Genomic DNA, 16,009 nt, shown 5'->3' on the forward strand with positions numbered 1-16,009 from the left:
CTTTGAAACTAGACGTTTTCAGAAAGGTAGGTCCCTTTGTTATATTAAAATTTCCGGTCATCGTGAAAGCGCCGGTTACTCAGTGAGAGCTACACGTACCCACTTCAAAAATATTTTTATCCGTTCATCTGCTACTATCTTTTGGTAGCTGAATAGAGAACCATTTTAAATGATCACAACGGATAAACATAAGCTTAACTCTTGGATATTTGGGGAAGCGTTGAAAAGGACGTTCGACTCATAAATTGTTTCATTTTCGTCTCCCTCTGTCATGTCTGCACACTCACAGCCGGGCTCCACAAGGTTTAACAAAGAATGGTGTTGTGTCTAGTTCAACTCTCCCTACCCCTCTCATGTAGTGTCAAATTCCACACCCCAGTATCAACTACTGATATCAAACTCAGGTCTCTCAAGGCACATGTATTACCGTAGAATTTCGAAAGTAGCAGCCCTCGTTACTTTTGGATTTAGCAGGCAAAAGGGGCTCTTATTTTCTGGTATTGTAGCTGTTACTTTGACATGTTCCCATTACTTTCTGAGGGTTAAAAAACCTGTGTATTGTAATTCACAGTTGTTTTAGACAAAGCGGATGTGTAACATGGAAATTATTAAAACTTGTGTTAATGTATGTTACTAACAACCCACATAAATAAAGCCAACTGATTGATACACTAATGTTGAGTAGAGAACTATGAAGCTAACAGTCCTGACTAAGAGAGATGGAAGATGCCTGTGTGAGTTTGAACTGCTGCACTAGGCTTGCTAGGCAAATGTTCAGGAGACTCAGGATAAGTAAATGTAATTTGAAACTAAATAAATTTGTTACGTTTGGTTGAAGTGTGGTGAGAGGTTCAGATGTCAATAAAAGTAAAGTGAAGTGGATCAAACATCAGGGCTTCAAAAGAGTGCTGTCCGTTTGTTCGGGACGAGTAGATTTTCCTGCTGGGCAAGTAACTTTTCATTGTCACATGCCCAAGGGCCCAGGCAAATTGTCTGTCAGCTAAATTTAAAAAAACGTCATTTAAGACTTCCCCAGGGCAAGCAAAATTTGAGAGCTGCTTGTCTAGAATTCAATTTTTTTCGAGCCCTGAAACATACTTAAAGGAGCTCAGTTACAGTTTGCACATTTTGGAAAGTTTAGCCTCAATTTTTTAAATTTGTCGTTTGCAATCCGTGTCAATCTTCGCCATCCTTGACCATCCTTGTTAATTAATGGTTCATTACTATCTCCTTGATGTTTTTCTATCTTAGTAAACTATTATTTTCAGGTTTCCTTCCATTTAAAGGAGATTTTGTACGTGGCCAAAAAAAAGAACAAAACACTGTGACTGAGCTCCTTTGGCCAGGAGCCATAGTCATCCAGTTAGTTGTAATTTTAGTTATTTGAGTATGGACCCAGAGATTACTGGTAATTATTATATGGTTTGTGTTTGTAGCCAATATAATGCGTGTTATGATTGGCTAATTGTAGGGAATTATTGACCTGTAACGCCCACAGGCCGATTATGGGCCTGTAAAAACATGCAGAAGGTAATTTTAAAAAATCATTGCCTGGGTTTTTTTTCCTGAAAATTGAAGCCGCTGAAAACAATGAGTGACTAGGAACTCTTAGAGTGAGTCCTATTACCCTGATGAGCCACAATTTCAGAAGAACAGTGAATTCACAGTGTCAAATAACGATTGAGTTGGCCGCCAGGCAGGACAAAGGAAACGGCCAAACAGCTTTTAGTATGCCATTTGATAATTAACTACTTATTAACCTCCTCTGCTCGCGGGGGAGTGCTTTGGCTGTGTTTGGTATGCATGAAGGGGTGTTGGTTTGGTTTGAAACCCTGACCCTATTTTTTGTAGGACAACTGACCGTCTATTTTAGAACCTCGCTTAGTGGGAACAATTGAGTGTAATTAAAGGAAACTGCTGGCTGCAAATTCAAGTATTGTTCTATCTAGAGAATTATCTGATGTTGATTTGGTGACGTGCTAAATAACTGATTGCTGAGAAACAACGAACTGGAGCAATTGTGCCGCCAGTTTAGAACAGACACACCCTGTTCAGGGTAAAAAGGCCAAAAAGATCGGTCAGTGTAAAATGAAGACAGCGGACTGCTGTCCGCAGATAGGGGATAAAATGCAGACTGGAGACTGTAGACTTTTTAGCGGAATCGTGTTACCATTTTCATCATTGAGAGCAAATCGTAATCAGGCTAAACGGAGCCTTATTTAAGCTTACCTGAGTGCTATTCAGGCTAACTGGAGAGCGGACTTTCACTTCGATTAGCCTGAATAACCCTGCTTACGGTCAGCACTCGATAATGTAAATAACACGATATATTCTTAGAAAGTCTGTAACACTAGCCTAAAACAAAGTCAAGTCATATGCAGGCACAGTATGGTTCAAAATGTCATAAATTTTGAAATACCGGTTCCAATAATTATATGTGGCCGAGAGCCACATTGATTTTTTTTTAATTTTCCGAAATAATTTGCTCAAACTGAAGTCCTTTGTTCTGCCATTCTGGAATGTTAGAGTTTATTTCAGGAATATGAACGAAAGATGAAATAGTTGGCGTGCAAAGGAAACAAGAATTTGTCTGGGCAGGTACGTAGATTAAATCAACAAATGACATCATTGGGGAATTGTAATCCTTTACTACAGCTGCAATTCAAACAAATTCATTTGCAGTTTGAAACCTGGTAAAAATCCAGTTCTAACTGAAATAAACGTGTGACATGAACTAATATTGCTGTTTACCATGTGCTAAATTGTTTTCTTTTTTCAACTCACTGAAAAAAAAATGATATATTAAAAATACGTCCAGTTATTTTTACAAACAAACTTTCTATCGTCTGTAGTCGTATCTATAACAAAATTCTCGATTGTGATTGGTTCCCCGCGCGCCTATTTGTCACGTAATCGGAGCGCAATCACGTGGGCGTCCAATTACAGGTATCCCAATTTGAACTTTTTGTAACTGGATACCTGTAATTGGATACCCACATGTTTCGCACGTCAGTAACGCTTCCTTCGCAACGTTTCCTACAGTTTTCAAAACTTATGAAATTCGCTACAGACGTTTTCGCTCAAAACAAGTTCTCAAAAGACATTTTGAATCGGAAATTTGTTATGGATACGATTCATAACTACTTAATAACCGAGAGTGAGGTCGTTACAGGAAAATCTCAAACTGAGGCCTTGCCGTATTAAACGAGCGATAGCGAGGTCAATACGGTAGGCCGAGGTTTGAGATTTTCCCGTAACGACCGAACGGTCGAGGTTATTAAGTTGTTTATTATATGGCTCATGAATTGAAGAAAAGAAAAAATTATTCGAGCGGAAGTCGTCAATTTACATCCGGCGATGCGCGCGTTACCGATTCATTCATCGTCTCAAACCCAGGGCAAAACTGCACAGTCAGTGAACTTCACCACTGTATTACGTCTTCCGTTAAAAGTACACATTTCTTTACGGGAAAAATGATTGTCCCAGCCTCAAAAAGGTATTTTAGTATCGTGGTGCCACGACTTGATGGGGGAGTTTTTCTGACTTTTGTGGCGAAACGTCAACGCACATGGAAAAGACAGAAAGTGCTTCAAAATAGTCCAAACCAACGGTCTTTCGGTGAAGCAAAATACTAATCCTTCAGAAAGCACTGCTTAAAATAAGTCGATCTTCGCATTCGCTTTCGACGACATATCTTCGCCTTCTTCATTCTGGCATTCATGGATTAACTTTTTAAGCTTAATGAACGTCTAAAACTTCCTGCAGTTATCAGGAACACTGCTACCGACAGAAACCGCCCGATTGTTGACATCTGATGATCCTGGAAGCTGATTTACACTTGCTTGTGTTAAAGAGAGGGAATCTATTTGATGAGAACCGTGACGGAGTTGCTTAATTTCGGTAATTGGTGTGACTAAGATGAAAACTTATAAGTTTCCTCGTGGTGTTCTGCTCAGGATGCATGACAGACCAGCCGATGGTGTTTTTCACTTAGCGATTTTAGCTTTACTTAAGACTCGGCAAACTTTGATTGTTTTTCACTAGTGCTCGCCAAGGTTACCGACTGGTAAGTGAAAAACGACTTCTATATAAATTTTATTAAGGAAAAATCCCAAAACTTCTAGCTACTCGGAATTAAATTTACTTCTCTTACTGTTTTTAATCGGCTTTCATCGGGCTCTTCCTAATTTGCATAATCCGTAATCGGCCCGTGGGCATTACGGCTGCATAATGACCGCTCAGATTTCGCTCTTAGCCAATCAGAGCGCGCGTTATATCGGCCACAAGCCAAAACCATATAATAATTGGTAATTGGACCTCATGTCGTGCAATTTAGAGGGTAATCGTGTTCGTTATTTACGATTTATTTAAGATTTTATTCAAGATTTAGAAATACTCGCGCGATTACTCCCTGAATTGTACTCCACTCGGTCCAATTACTATTACTAATCACTGGCAATTAGTGGAACTATTTTCTAACTTTTTAGCAATATAGTTAACATCTGAAACACACAAACCTTTCCTCGGTGTCTCTATTTTCCGCACATTGTCGTATCGTATGATCAGAGTCGTGGCTCAACAGTATTAGTTTGTACAGGTACGCCGTATTATTAACTTCAAACTATCCGTTGCTGACGTCACTGGATGTCTAGCTCTTAGTATTTGTTATCGGCACATAACGAACAGCTGACAATAATGTTCTACATTTTGTTTGTCCTGGCAAAATAATTTGTCGAAAGGTGGCTCAAAAAGTTTCGTGTAAGAAGCTTTTGCCCGCCGGGCCGTCAAAAGACGAGGAAATATCACAATCCTCATTACAATCAACTTGACTAAGTGATTACGAAACGCCAGGTTATGTATTTCTGTCCGAAATATTCGGCAAAAGCGACTGAATACCTACTAAGTCGATTTTCAGTAAGATCCGAAAACCAACACAGTTTCGTTCACATAGTGGAAACAGAATTTGGTCTTAAAATAAGACAAAGCAAATCAATGAAACTTGTTACCTTAAGACTCTTCAAATCCAGCAGAATCAAGGGTAACCAAGCTTCAAACGGGTGAACTTGCTGCCTGCGTCTTAAGCCCAAGCTGTGAGTAGATTAAAAGTGCGTGGTAGCGGTCAAGTTTGTACGTGAATATTTAGAAGAATGAAGATTGTTCCATTGATATAAAAGGCTGCAAGTTACTGAAGTATCTGGAGCTGAGAGGCTAAGGCAAAGTTCAGACGCCGTACTTCACATGAGCCGAATCGAATGCTAATGAGGGACAACAAAGGATTTTTGTGTGACATTTCCCCACACTTTGTCAGGCCCGGCGATATTTTAGATCCTGTTAGGGGTAAATTCCGACAAGCGACATGGCATTGAAACGGCGACATGAGGGCTATGAATTAGCGACGAACGACAGACTAATCCAGCGAAATAGGGAAAGCGACACCAATGGCAAGATAGACCGACAACGAATTCCGGAACTGAGAATGCAGTGATTGTTTAAAACGTCTGGGTCGAAGTGAAGATGCATTTCCGTCCAGAGTTTTATATGTGTTTTCTTCTCTCACGCGCGATGTCGACGGGTCGTGAAACCCAGGCTTTCTTATTTTAGCCTGCGAACGCAGACGTATTTCCGGCTGTCGCTTGTCTCCGCCGAAAATAACTTCTGCGAACCCGAGCCAGGAAACGATTTCTGTGACGTAGGAATTTTAAGCCAATCACAGTCTAGCTCAAGTTGCCTTAGAACTACTGCGCGAGGTATTTGCTGCGAGGAACACTCGAGTTTTATTCTATCGTGGAATCTAATTGGCCAAGGAGAAACAAAAGTCGCTACTTCACAGAAATCGTTTCTGACGCAAAACAGTCAACAGACGTGAACATCTAAATTTAGCTAAATTTAAATCATGTTGTGCCAAAACGAACAAAGGAAGTGTAAACCTGAACATCGAGCTCAGGAGACGAAAAGCTCGAACAAATTTAGGATGGAAGAAACATAACTTTGACGACACAGAACAGATCTCAGCAGTCTCTGGCGACGCCGGACAAAGCTAAATATGATCCGTGGTGAACACCCATATAGCTTAACACAGTTTTAATCTAACAACCGGGCACGGCATCACAATATAGAATGCCAATAATCAACGTTGATGATCACCGACTTTGTCCCTCCAGAGCGAATAATTAAAGAGATACATTTCTGCATAAACATACATTTCTGCAATAGAAATGAGGCGAGACAAACCACACTACTCGGCACATGGCAAATTACAGAGGTGTCAAACTCTACAAAGCGATAGATAACAGCTGAAACTATGCAGAGTTCTGACCTCTAACAGTCCAACGGCTCTACCCTACTTTTAAAAAAATCATCCTGATAACACAACATTAAGTGCCCTTCAAAACCAAGTGAAGAGCAAAATAAAAGGTTGCGAGGCTGGAATTCATGAGAGAACGGCAAATATAGAAATGTCACAAGCCGCAGGAGTCCGTGTAGGCTTGTCACCCGAATCAAACACATTTTGTTTTTTCTCGCGTCTGACGTCACCTGGCTTAAAGGAACCAATCAACAAAACCGTTCGCCAGGCGAACGGTTGGAAGAGCATAAACAATGGTGCGAGGCGGATTTTTCTCGCCTCGCACTTCGCCCTCGTTCTCGCCGCCCTGTTCTCGCGCTTCGCGCGCGCTCGTGTATCGCGCTAGAGCTCGCTAATCCGCCTGTACTGCAGGCTACTTCGTTTTAATCGAACAAGGTCAAATTTCCCGACACAGTCCCTCTTAGACGAAATTCTGACACGCTACATAGGAATCTTGCGAAATGCCGACATGGCTGGTGGCGAATTTCAGACAGGGGATATACCCTAACAGGGCCTTATATTTCTTTCTTTATTTATTTGTATACGAGAGAGTATACGAGAGCCAAGTGTTTGTCACGTGGTTTCTATTGAGAAGAGAGAGGACACTGGGAATGACCCTGGGAATTAGTGTTTGTACGGCAGCCCAGAAGGGTCACCTACCATTTTTATTTTTTTAATATTTGTTTTAATTTTCGTTTTCATTTTCGTTTTTTTTTTTAAATTTTTGTTTCCGTTTTTGGTTTTTTCTGTCTTTTAATTTTTGTTTTTTTTTTTTTTCGTCTTTGTTTTGTTAATTTTTGTGTTTGTTTTCGTTTTTGTTTCTTAAATTTTTGTCAGGAAAAAACAGAGACAGACCTGCACGAACTCCCACTGTGGCTTTTGTGGTTGCGTCGCATTATAAAAAGCCTTCAGATTATAGTTTTGCTCTTACAAGCACGTCTTAGATTTACCTCTTTTGTAAGATATGATCGGAGGCTTTTAAAAAATTGTTTTCAGCAGAGGCTGATTTTCTATGGAACTCCAGTTTTCCATCACGATTTTGTTAAGTTTCTTTACTTCAGGGTGGTATGTAGTGACAAAAGGCAATAGTCTCTCTGCCGTTTTTTCTTTTTGCGGTTTAAGAGCCGATTGTCTTGAGTCAAAGATAACCTCTGACAGGGACCTTTCTATATATTTCTTCGGATACCCGCGTGCTTCGAGGCGTCGTTTGAAGTTTGCAAGGCACTCTTCAAATGTTGTTTTTGAAGAGTTTGTTCTAAGCAGTCTTATTGCTTCGTCTTTGATAAAGTCTCTTTTTACCCCCGGGGGGTGACACGAGGTAAAATGGGTGTATTAAACGTTTCGGTCGGCTTGTAGTGCGTTTTGATGTCCAGGATGGATTTTTCTATGAATCTCTCTCCTTTGAACACCACTGTATGAAGGAAAGTTATTTCGCTCTCTGATATTTCGGCCGTGAATTTTATTGTTGGGTGGAATGTGTCAGCTTGTTCAATGAAACGATCCACTTCATTTCTTTTACAGTCCCAAAGAGAGAAAACGTCATCAATGTAACGTTTCCATTCACTTAGCTTGGTATTGTTTTGTTCGATTAAATTTGTTTCGATCTCCGCCATGAATATATTTGCAAAAGACACTGCTGTCTTTGTGCCCATTGCGACACCATGGGTTGGGAGATAATTTTTTCCATTGAACTCAAATGAGTTCTCTGTTAGGATTACACCAAGCATTTCCCTTAGATAGTGTGTGGGAATCGGAGGATCATAGTTGTGGAACGTCTCATAAGCTTTGCATACTATTTCTGTTCCCTCCTCTTGTGGTATATTTGTGTACAGGCTAGAAACGTCCATTGTTACTAAAATTGTGTCTTGGCCTATCTTTGTTTTTTCTATAAAGTTGATGAAATCAGTTGTATCCTTTATGTAGGATTGTTGTTTTTTGTGCGATAGGCTGTAGCAATGTATCCACAAAAGAGGATATTCTTTCAGTTGGGCCGTCACAAACTGAGGTGATCGGTCTTCCGACCAGAATAGGTTTGTGAATTTTCGTAAGCGTGTAGAAGACAGGAATTCTAGGCGGGCTGGTGGTTTGAGAAAGCCATTTTTTTGTCATGTCATCGATGTGTTTGCCCCGATGCAGTTTGTCAATGATATGGTTGACCTTTGTTTGTGTGGTGTTCACCATCGGTGCTCCGAGAGGTTTATAGTGCTCTCTGTTCTCGAGTTGCACTTCAGCCTCTTGTATTTTGTTTGATTTATTCATGATGACCGTTGTTGTTCCTTTGTCCGCTTTTTCGAGGTTTATGGCAGAGTTATTCTTGAGCTCTTTTAAAGCTGCCATCTCATTGCGTGACAAATTATTTTTGGGCTTATTGATTCTGATGTCAACAAGTTGTGTTTTGACACTTTCTAAATAGCTTTCAAGGGTGATGGATTGTTGAACCGGAGGCATCCAATTTGATTTGACATGAAAAGGATGTGGTTCTTTATCTTGGCCGTGATATATGTATTGGAGGCGCATTCTTCTCGTGAATTGTTCAAACTCCTGCAAGAGTTGTCGCCTAATATCCGTTATCGGTACTCTGCAAATCGCCTGCAAAGTAGTAGTCCCGGGTAGAACCTTCCTTCAGCGCATCATAAACCTCACCCGGGGAAAAAAAAATCGTTTTCATCATATCCGTTTCAACAAGGAATTTTCTAGGGATATTCAGATGTGGAAAGTATTTCTCGCCCAATGGAACGGGCGATCTTTTTTCCTTGATTCCTGGGTCACCTCTTCCCCCGACTTGCAGCTATCTGATATACTGATGCAGCTAGTACAGTTGGGTTTGGAGGTTTTTTCAATGGTAAATGGTTCCAGGGCATGTGGCCCCCTCATTTACTCATTAACAAGACCAAAGGGTTAAGTATTGAACGGCAAGAACTCTTCCCTATTGTTCTTGCCTGCGCACTATGGTACCCCCAATTTTCCGGCAAACGCCTTCAATTCTGGTGTGATAACCAGAGCGTTGTTGCTATCATTAACTCGGGTCATTCCAAAGCCCCTAGGGTCATGGATCTGGTTCGTTTCTCAGTACTTATTTCCATGAAGCATTATTTCCTGGTTAGGGCACGTCACGTCCCCGGGGTGAACGACGAAATAGCTGACGCCCTGTCCCGTTTTCAGGTTCAACGATTCAGGGAACTCGCTTCCGGTGCCGACCAGACCCCCTGCACCATCCCGCCTTCCTTCATGACTCTCTGAAAGATGAAGTCTTTTAAGTATGCCAACTGGGCCTTGTTGTGGAACACAAACCGCATGTATACCTCTGGGGAGAAGCGTTTCATTCAGTTTTGTCTCATGAACAGACTAACAACTCCGACAGGTAACATTCTCCAAGCATCAGAGGGAACCCTGATCTATTTTTCTTCCTATTTGGCCCGTACAGTTCGCCATGGTACAATTAAGACTTATTTAGCAGCCGTTCGCAATCTCCAGATTATTTCTGGTTACAAAGACCCTTTAAGGGGACGACTCCTCCTAAAAAAGATTTTAAGGGGAATTCTCCGTTATCAAGGGTCTCCTCGTATCCGGAGACAACCTGTCACTCCGGGCGTACTATTATCCATTCGCCCCATCTTACGTAGTTGGCTGGGGCCAAGGGAGTTCTCCATGATATGGGCTGCCTTCACCCTTGCCTTTTTCGCCTTTCTTAGGTGTAGCGAGTTTACCTCTCCGGAGGTACACAGTTTCAGTTCTAAGTTTAATCTTACCAAGGCATGCGTTACTTTTTGTTCTAGTCTCAGGCTGGCCTGCAAACAGCGCTTGCTTGTTACCCTTAAGCCTTCAAAAACGGATAGTTTTAGGGCAGGGCAATCCCTCATCGTTGCCCGTTGTCCTTCTTTGTTGTGCCCTGTCTCGGCAATGCAACAATACTCTCTCCTAGCGAAACCACGTTAGGGGCCATTGTTCTATTTCCGTCGTTACCTCACCCGGTCCTCTGTCACGCACGAACTTCAGGATTCTGCAAGAAGCGCGGGACCCCCACAAGAGAGCCTTAAGGGTCACAGCTTTCGTAGAGGAGCGGCGTCCGCTGCCGCAGCTGCGTGCCTACCAGACTGGTTAATTAAGGTGTCAGGTCGCTGGTCGTCCGATTGTTACCAGATTTATATACGCACTCCAGAATCAGTGTTACTTTCTGCCGCTCCAAAAATGGCTAGCGTATCAGGCAATTTTCTTTAGTTTCGGCCTTGCTTTGGGGGGATGCATGCCGTGCATGCATCTGTGGCGGTTAAGTCTGCGTAGCGACTTCCCCCAAGCTTTGGCATTGCTTGTGTCTTGCCATCTTGTATCCTAGCCTTTATTTTGTCCGATCCGGCCTGTGCTGTGCTGGAGAGATAAGAAAGGCTCTTTCAATACTTTTGCTCTGTTCCCACGTTAGCGGGGGAATAAGTGAGGCTTTTAGTTTGTGCACCTATCGTGAAGTCGCGTAAACCCTGCCACAGGGCTGCGTCCGCCTCAATTACGCCATATTGTTGTTTGCGTATTTTTGTTATCTTTTACCTGGTTGCATTACATCTACTCTTAGTTTCAATAACGAAATAGTGACATCAACACCGCTTTAACCGGTCGGTACATGACACCCCTTGAGGGTTAGGCTGTTGACGTTTGTCACGCAATTCAACAGGATAAACAATAGTATAATACTGAATGCTCAATTCATGAATGAACGTTCCCTTATTCTAGCAGTTTGCACAAACACTATTCAAGTCTGTATTTTAGCTTCTATCTCGCGGTATAATCTAGCAAAATATCTTAGCTTCTCTTAGATTGGCCCATATATTTGTTAGCTCCGTTCATTGCTAACAAGCTCGCCACGTTGCGTCTATTTAGTTGATAGTACAGCTGTACCTATTGGTCGAACTTTGAGACACTGTCTTGATATATAAATCTCAATACACTGTCAGAGGGCATTATCCTGGCAGCTTGCACGAGAGTACACAGTTGTAGCAATTTAGCTTTAAAATTTGGGAGTCCGTGGAGGCCTGTCTCTGTTTTTCTCCTGTTTGCTTTTGTTTAACGTTTTTGGTTTTGTTTCCTTTTTGAACGCAAAAAACGCAAAACAGAAGCCAAAATTAAAACAAAAGGCAAACGAAAACTAAAACAGAAATTACAAAAACAAAATAAAAAAAAGAAAAACATAAACAAAACTTAAAAATACAAAATTAAAATAAAAAAACAAAAAAACAAAATTAAAAACAAAACAAAAACAAAAATGGTTGGTGACCCTTCTGGGCTACCGTGTGTTTGTGTGTGGCGGCCATTACTCTTCTCGACTGTTGCCTTTGGCGAATTTCGACTTGTTTTCTCGGTGCGATTAATTTGCAAGGTAACGAGAAGTCCTCTTCATTTCTGACTTTTTTTTATTGTATTAAGTGAGTTGTGCCAGCTATATTGCAAGGAGTCATTGCACTCTCGTATATAAAAGCCATATTTATATATTTGTCTTACTGATTTGTGCGGGTTGTACGACAGAGTCTCAAATTGTCTCAGACTGCCTCACAAGTGTCCCAAACTTAGAGTGCTTTTTGACTCGATCAGAAGAAAATATGGGGATCTCCATTCACTAATTTCGTTCAAGGATCGGCTCTCATGACAATTTCGTGAAAACAAAAGATACCTCAGCGCGTTTTAAGGATCGTTTGATGGAATCAAGTAGTGTTTTGGTTTACACAAATAATGTGCTACAATGTTTATATTCCATTGCCTTAATATAAGACAGGCAAATGATGTGGAGGAAAATCCGGGTCCTACGATATTTGATCTCATTGACGCGATGAGAACAGTGTCTGCTGACTACAGTCAAGGAAATGAAGCATTCTTTGGTGAAAATGCTGGCAAGCATCAAATAGAACATATCAGTGAATGGTCTTCTTCCACTTTGAACAATATTTTGACCGTTGGAAATAATCTATATGTTTCTACAAGATATTCTGTGCAGGCCAATGATTATTTGCTGTTAACTGATGTTCCATGCATTGTTTCACTGTACAACAAAGTATACACATTAAAATACAGTGATTCATTAACTGGAAGTTTGTTCATGACTCTTCAAAATTCACTGGTAGAAGTATTTTCAAGTTCTAGAGTAAGATTAAACTACAATTGTTGTTTGTTAACTGCTGGCATCAGTGCAGTTGGACTGTTTAAAAGTTCTGAACAAAGCTTTAAAATTTTCGACTCTCATGCAAAGGATTTTTATGGTATGCCCCACTCATTTGGGAAATGTACTTTGCTCAGCATTGAAGGCCTTTAAAACCTTGTATCATATTTTCAAATGTCTTTCTTAGAAACAGAGGATGTTCCTTTTGAAATTAAAGGTGTCTTTATCTCTGATTGTCAACTTGAACTGGAAAATGTTCACAGTAGCCAAAAGAATGATCAGTTGTCTTTGAGTGTTAAAAATAATCCAAAACAAGTCATTAACAGAAAACGAAAGTGTTCGGGTGAAACAGCAGAAATGTGTCAACAAGTAATGGAAAAACAGCTGATTGTACAACATGAATATGAGAAAAAGAGAAGGGCAAATGAAAGTGAAGAATCTAGGCAAAAAAGGCTGGCACAAATGCGTGAAAACAGCAGAAAGAAACGTGCAAGTGAATCTGTTGAATCAAGACAAAAAAGGCTTGCGAGTCAGTGTAAGTATCAAAAAGAAAAAAATGGTAATGAATCTTTGGAATCCAGACAAAAGAGACTGACAAGGCAACGTCAGAAAGAAAAAACTGCAAATGAATCTGTTGGATGTAGAGAAAAGAGATTGGCAAACAAACGTCAGTATCAAAAAGAAAAAAATTGCAAATGAATCTGTTGGATGTAGAGAAAAGAGATTGGCAAACAAATGTCAGTATCAGAAAGAAAAAAAATTGCAAATGAATCTGTTGAACGTAGGGAAAAGGGACTGCTAACACAACGAGAGTATCGCAAAAGTATTTCCACTAATTTAACCATTACTGATGAAATCCAAAAATTCATGCTTTTGTTTCTAGAGGTCCACTGTACATTTGTTCTTGTTGTGACTAGTTGTGGTATAGACAGTGTTGTTGCTGCTGAAAAGCTAAGACTTTCCAACACTAATGAAGGAAAATATTTCCTAACTAAAATCAGTGTTGATAATATTAAATGGATCTGTCAGTCTTGTGACAAAAATCTCAAAACAAAATACCACCCTGTGCAGCTAATATAGTATGATTTAAATGAGTTGGAGTGCAGACTTCTAGCACCTAGATTAGCTTTTCAAAAGCTTATGCAAGCTCCAAGAGGAAATCAGTTGAAAATAAAAGGAACAGGGCTCGAAATTGCAACTCACTGGTCGCCAATGCGACCATAAATTGAGCACTGGCAACTAAATTTTCAGAACTGGTCGCCAGCTGGCGACTCGCGTTTTGTGCGATAACTAAAGAAAACCATGACACAACTTTTGTTTTTAAAGCTTTATATTAGGAAATCAATCGGATATGGTAGCTAGTATACAACTCACCTTTCCGTTCCCAATAAAATAATGTCTGAATATTACAAGATAATCGAAAAAATTTGAATGTATTTCGACACGTCGATACTGCGTTCAAGGCGCGCCATATTGCTTCAGCGGCTTCTTCCGAAACTGGGATCGCAGGTGCACTTCAACAACATGTGCTTTTCATTTGCCGCGAAAATGGCGGCAGATAAAGGAATTACGTGAGTTTTTTACGTGCGGGGAATGAAGATTCAGCCAAAGGGTTAATCCAAACTTTGAATCCTTCCTGGAAAGCAAGTCGAAAATAAAGAACGGCATTTCGAAGAAGTAGCAAAGGGAAAATACGCAAGGACCCGTGTTTGTCTCACAATGAAAACCACGGACTTGAAACGTTTTATGCTTTGCTTCATTTAAAATGACAATGGAGACAACCATCACCTTCGGACCAGAGACATATCACCTGAGAACAACTGTAGCTTTATAACTAAGTGTTACTCATGTTGTTTCTAATTGTTTCGCTCTTCAATTGTGACTTTCCTTGCATGAAAAGTAACGTATAAAATTGTGTTCTTGTGTAAGTTGTTTATAACATAAGTTGGCAACCAAAATTTACGATCTGGAGTCCAAAATTTTTCCGTTAGTCACCAACTGGCTTCCGAACGAAAAAAATTATTTCAAACCCCGAGGAAATGTTGTCAATGTACCAGCAGATGTTAATAGTACTGTTAACATTTTACCACGGTTACCCCAAGAGAGTGGAACAATAAAAGTTCAACTAAAAAGGCGATTGCAATATAAAGCTTCAGCACAGTCTTTAAATGTAAGACCATATAAAAATTTTACAAACAGCAAACTGACTGGCTGACAACAGTAACCTTTATAGAGAACAAGAAATATCCTTTAGTGAAGACAGGGTGGCAAGCTGTAATATAAACTTGCAAAATGAAACTGAGAGTGAAGATAATTCTCAAGCTAGCTGTAATGAACGTATAAGTGATATATGTAATACTGAAAAGACTGTAGACAAAGAAACCAGTGAAGTGTGAAAGCAAGATTGCTGTTAATACATATGTTAAGAGGGAAATGGAGAGATTAAGAACAATTGCAAAACTCAAGCTTTGCATATCCCCTCTATATGACATAACACCATCCCTTCTTAAACTGTGTTTTCTTAATACAAGGTCTCTTCACAGACTTAAATTATTCAAGTGCTCATGTTAACATTTTTGCAGAAACAAGATTTAGTTCTCAAGATAATAATGGGTTGTATGGCATGGCTGGTTATTCTCTCTTCTGAACTGATAATCCTGTTTCCAATAATGCATCAAGACCTTATTGTAGTACAGCTGTGTATAACAGAATCCGGTACCTATCTGGGTATCCCTACTGTCACAACATACATGGTATTGAGGTTACTGTAATTGAGATTACCAGCCACAAGGATTGAACAATACTAGGCATATATCGCTCACCAAAGGTACCTGTAAGACACCTTTGTCGAGCAATCTCTGAAGTATTAAACGGCATTTCACTAGATAATATTATCATTGTTGGAGACTTCAATATCAACTGGCTCATTGAAACAGAGAGAGGACCTTGACATAATTTACTAGTAAGGGGCAAGCATTAGAAACAGTGGATGTCAAGTTGTACAACTGACCACAAAACAGTACTTGATCACATATGTACAATTATAATAAAGTTTCCATATAACGCGCGCTCTGATTGGCTGAGACAGCGTGCTTTATCAGAGAACAGAGCACGGGTTGATGACGGTAAGTTGGCTTCCAAATTTTTGCTTCGGAATTTTGACAAATTTGACCCAAATTAAACATCCCCTGTGACTCAGACAAACGCACTGGAAGCGAGCTATTTTTCTGCAGTAAATATGGCTCACAGAGACCATTGTTAGCAACACTAGTGTTAAAACTGTACTAAATAACAAGTTTTGCTAGATTCCCGCCGACAAAACATGTACAGCTGTAGCGAAATACACCAATTCTCAACCTAAACAGTGCTTCGATAAAGACATTAATTTTATTACGAAGGCAGAAATTATACTAAGAAGTAAAACAACGACAGAAAACAATTGAACTGTCTCTGTTTATGATGAGAAGCTTTATTTTTGTAAATTTACAATTAAAAATGCTCATTTGCTCAAACAACACTTACATGTA

General features: G+C 40.1%; 1 long non-coding RNA gene and 1 pseudogene across 1 annotated transcript in view; both read right to left on the reverse strand.

The window, feature by feature from the left end:
- Positions 1 to 9,117, reverse strand: part of LOC145462453 (uncharacterized) — a 31,507-nt pseudogene extending 22,390 nt beyond the window's left edge.
- Positions 1 to 16,009, reverse strand: part of LOC145462502 (uncharacterized) — a 212,152-nt gene that overhangs the window by 172,633 nt on the left and 23,510 nt on the right. The gene's annotated exons all lie outside the window — the stretch shown is intronic.

Source organism: Orbicella franksi, chromosome 12 (genome assembly GCF_964199315.1).
Source record: "Orbicella franksi chromosome 12, jaOrbFran1.1, whole genome shotgun sequence".
Taxonomy (NCBI): domain Eukaryota; kingdom Metazoa; phylum Cnidaria; class Anthozoa; order Scleractinia; family Merulinidae; genus Orbicella; species Orbicella franksi.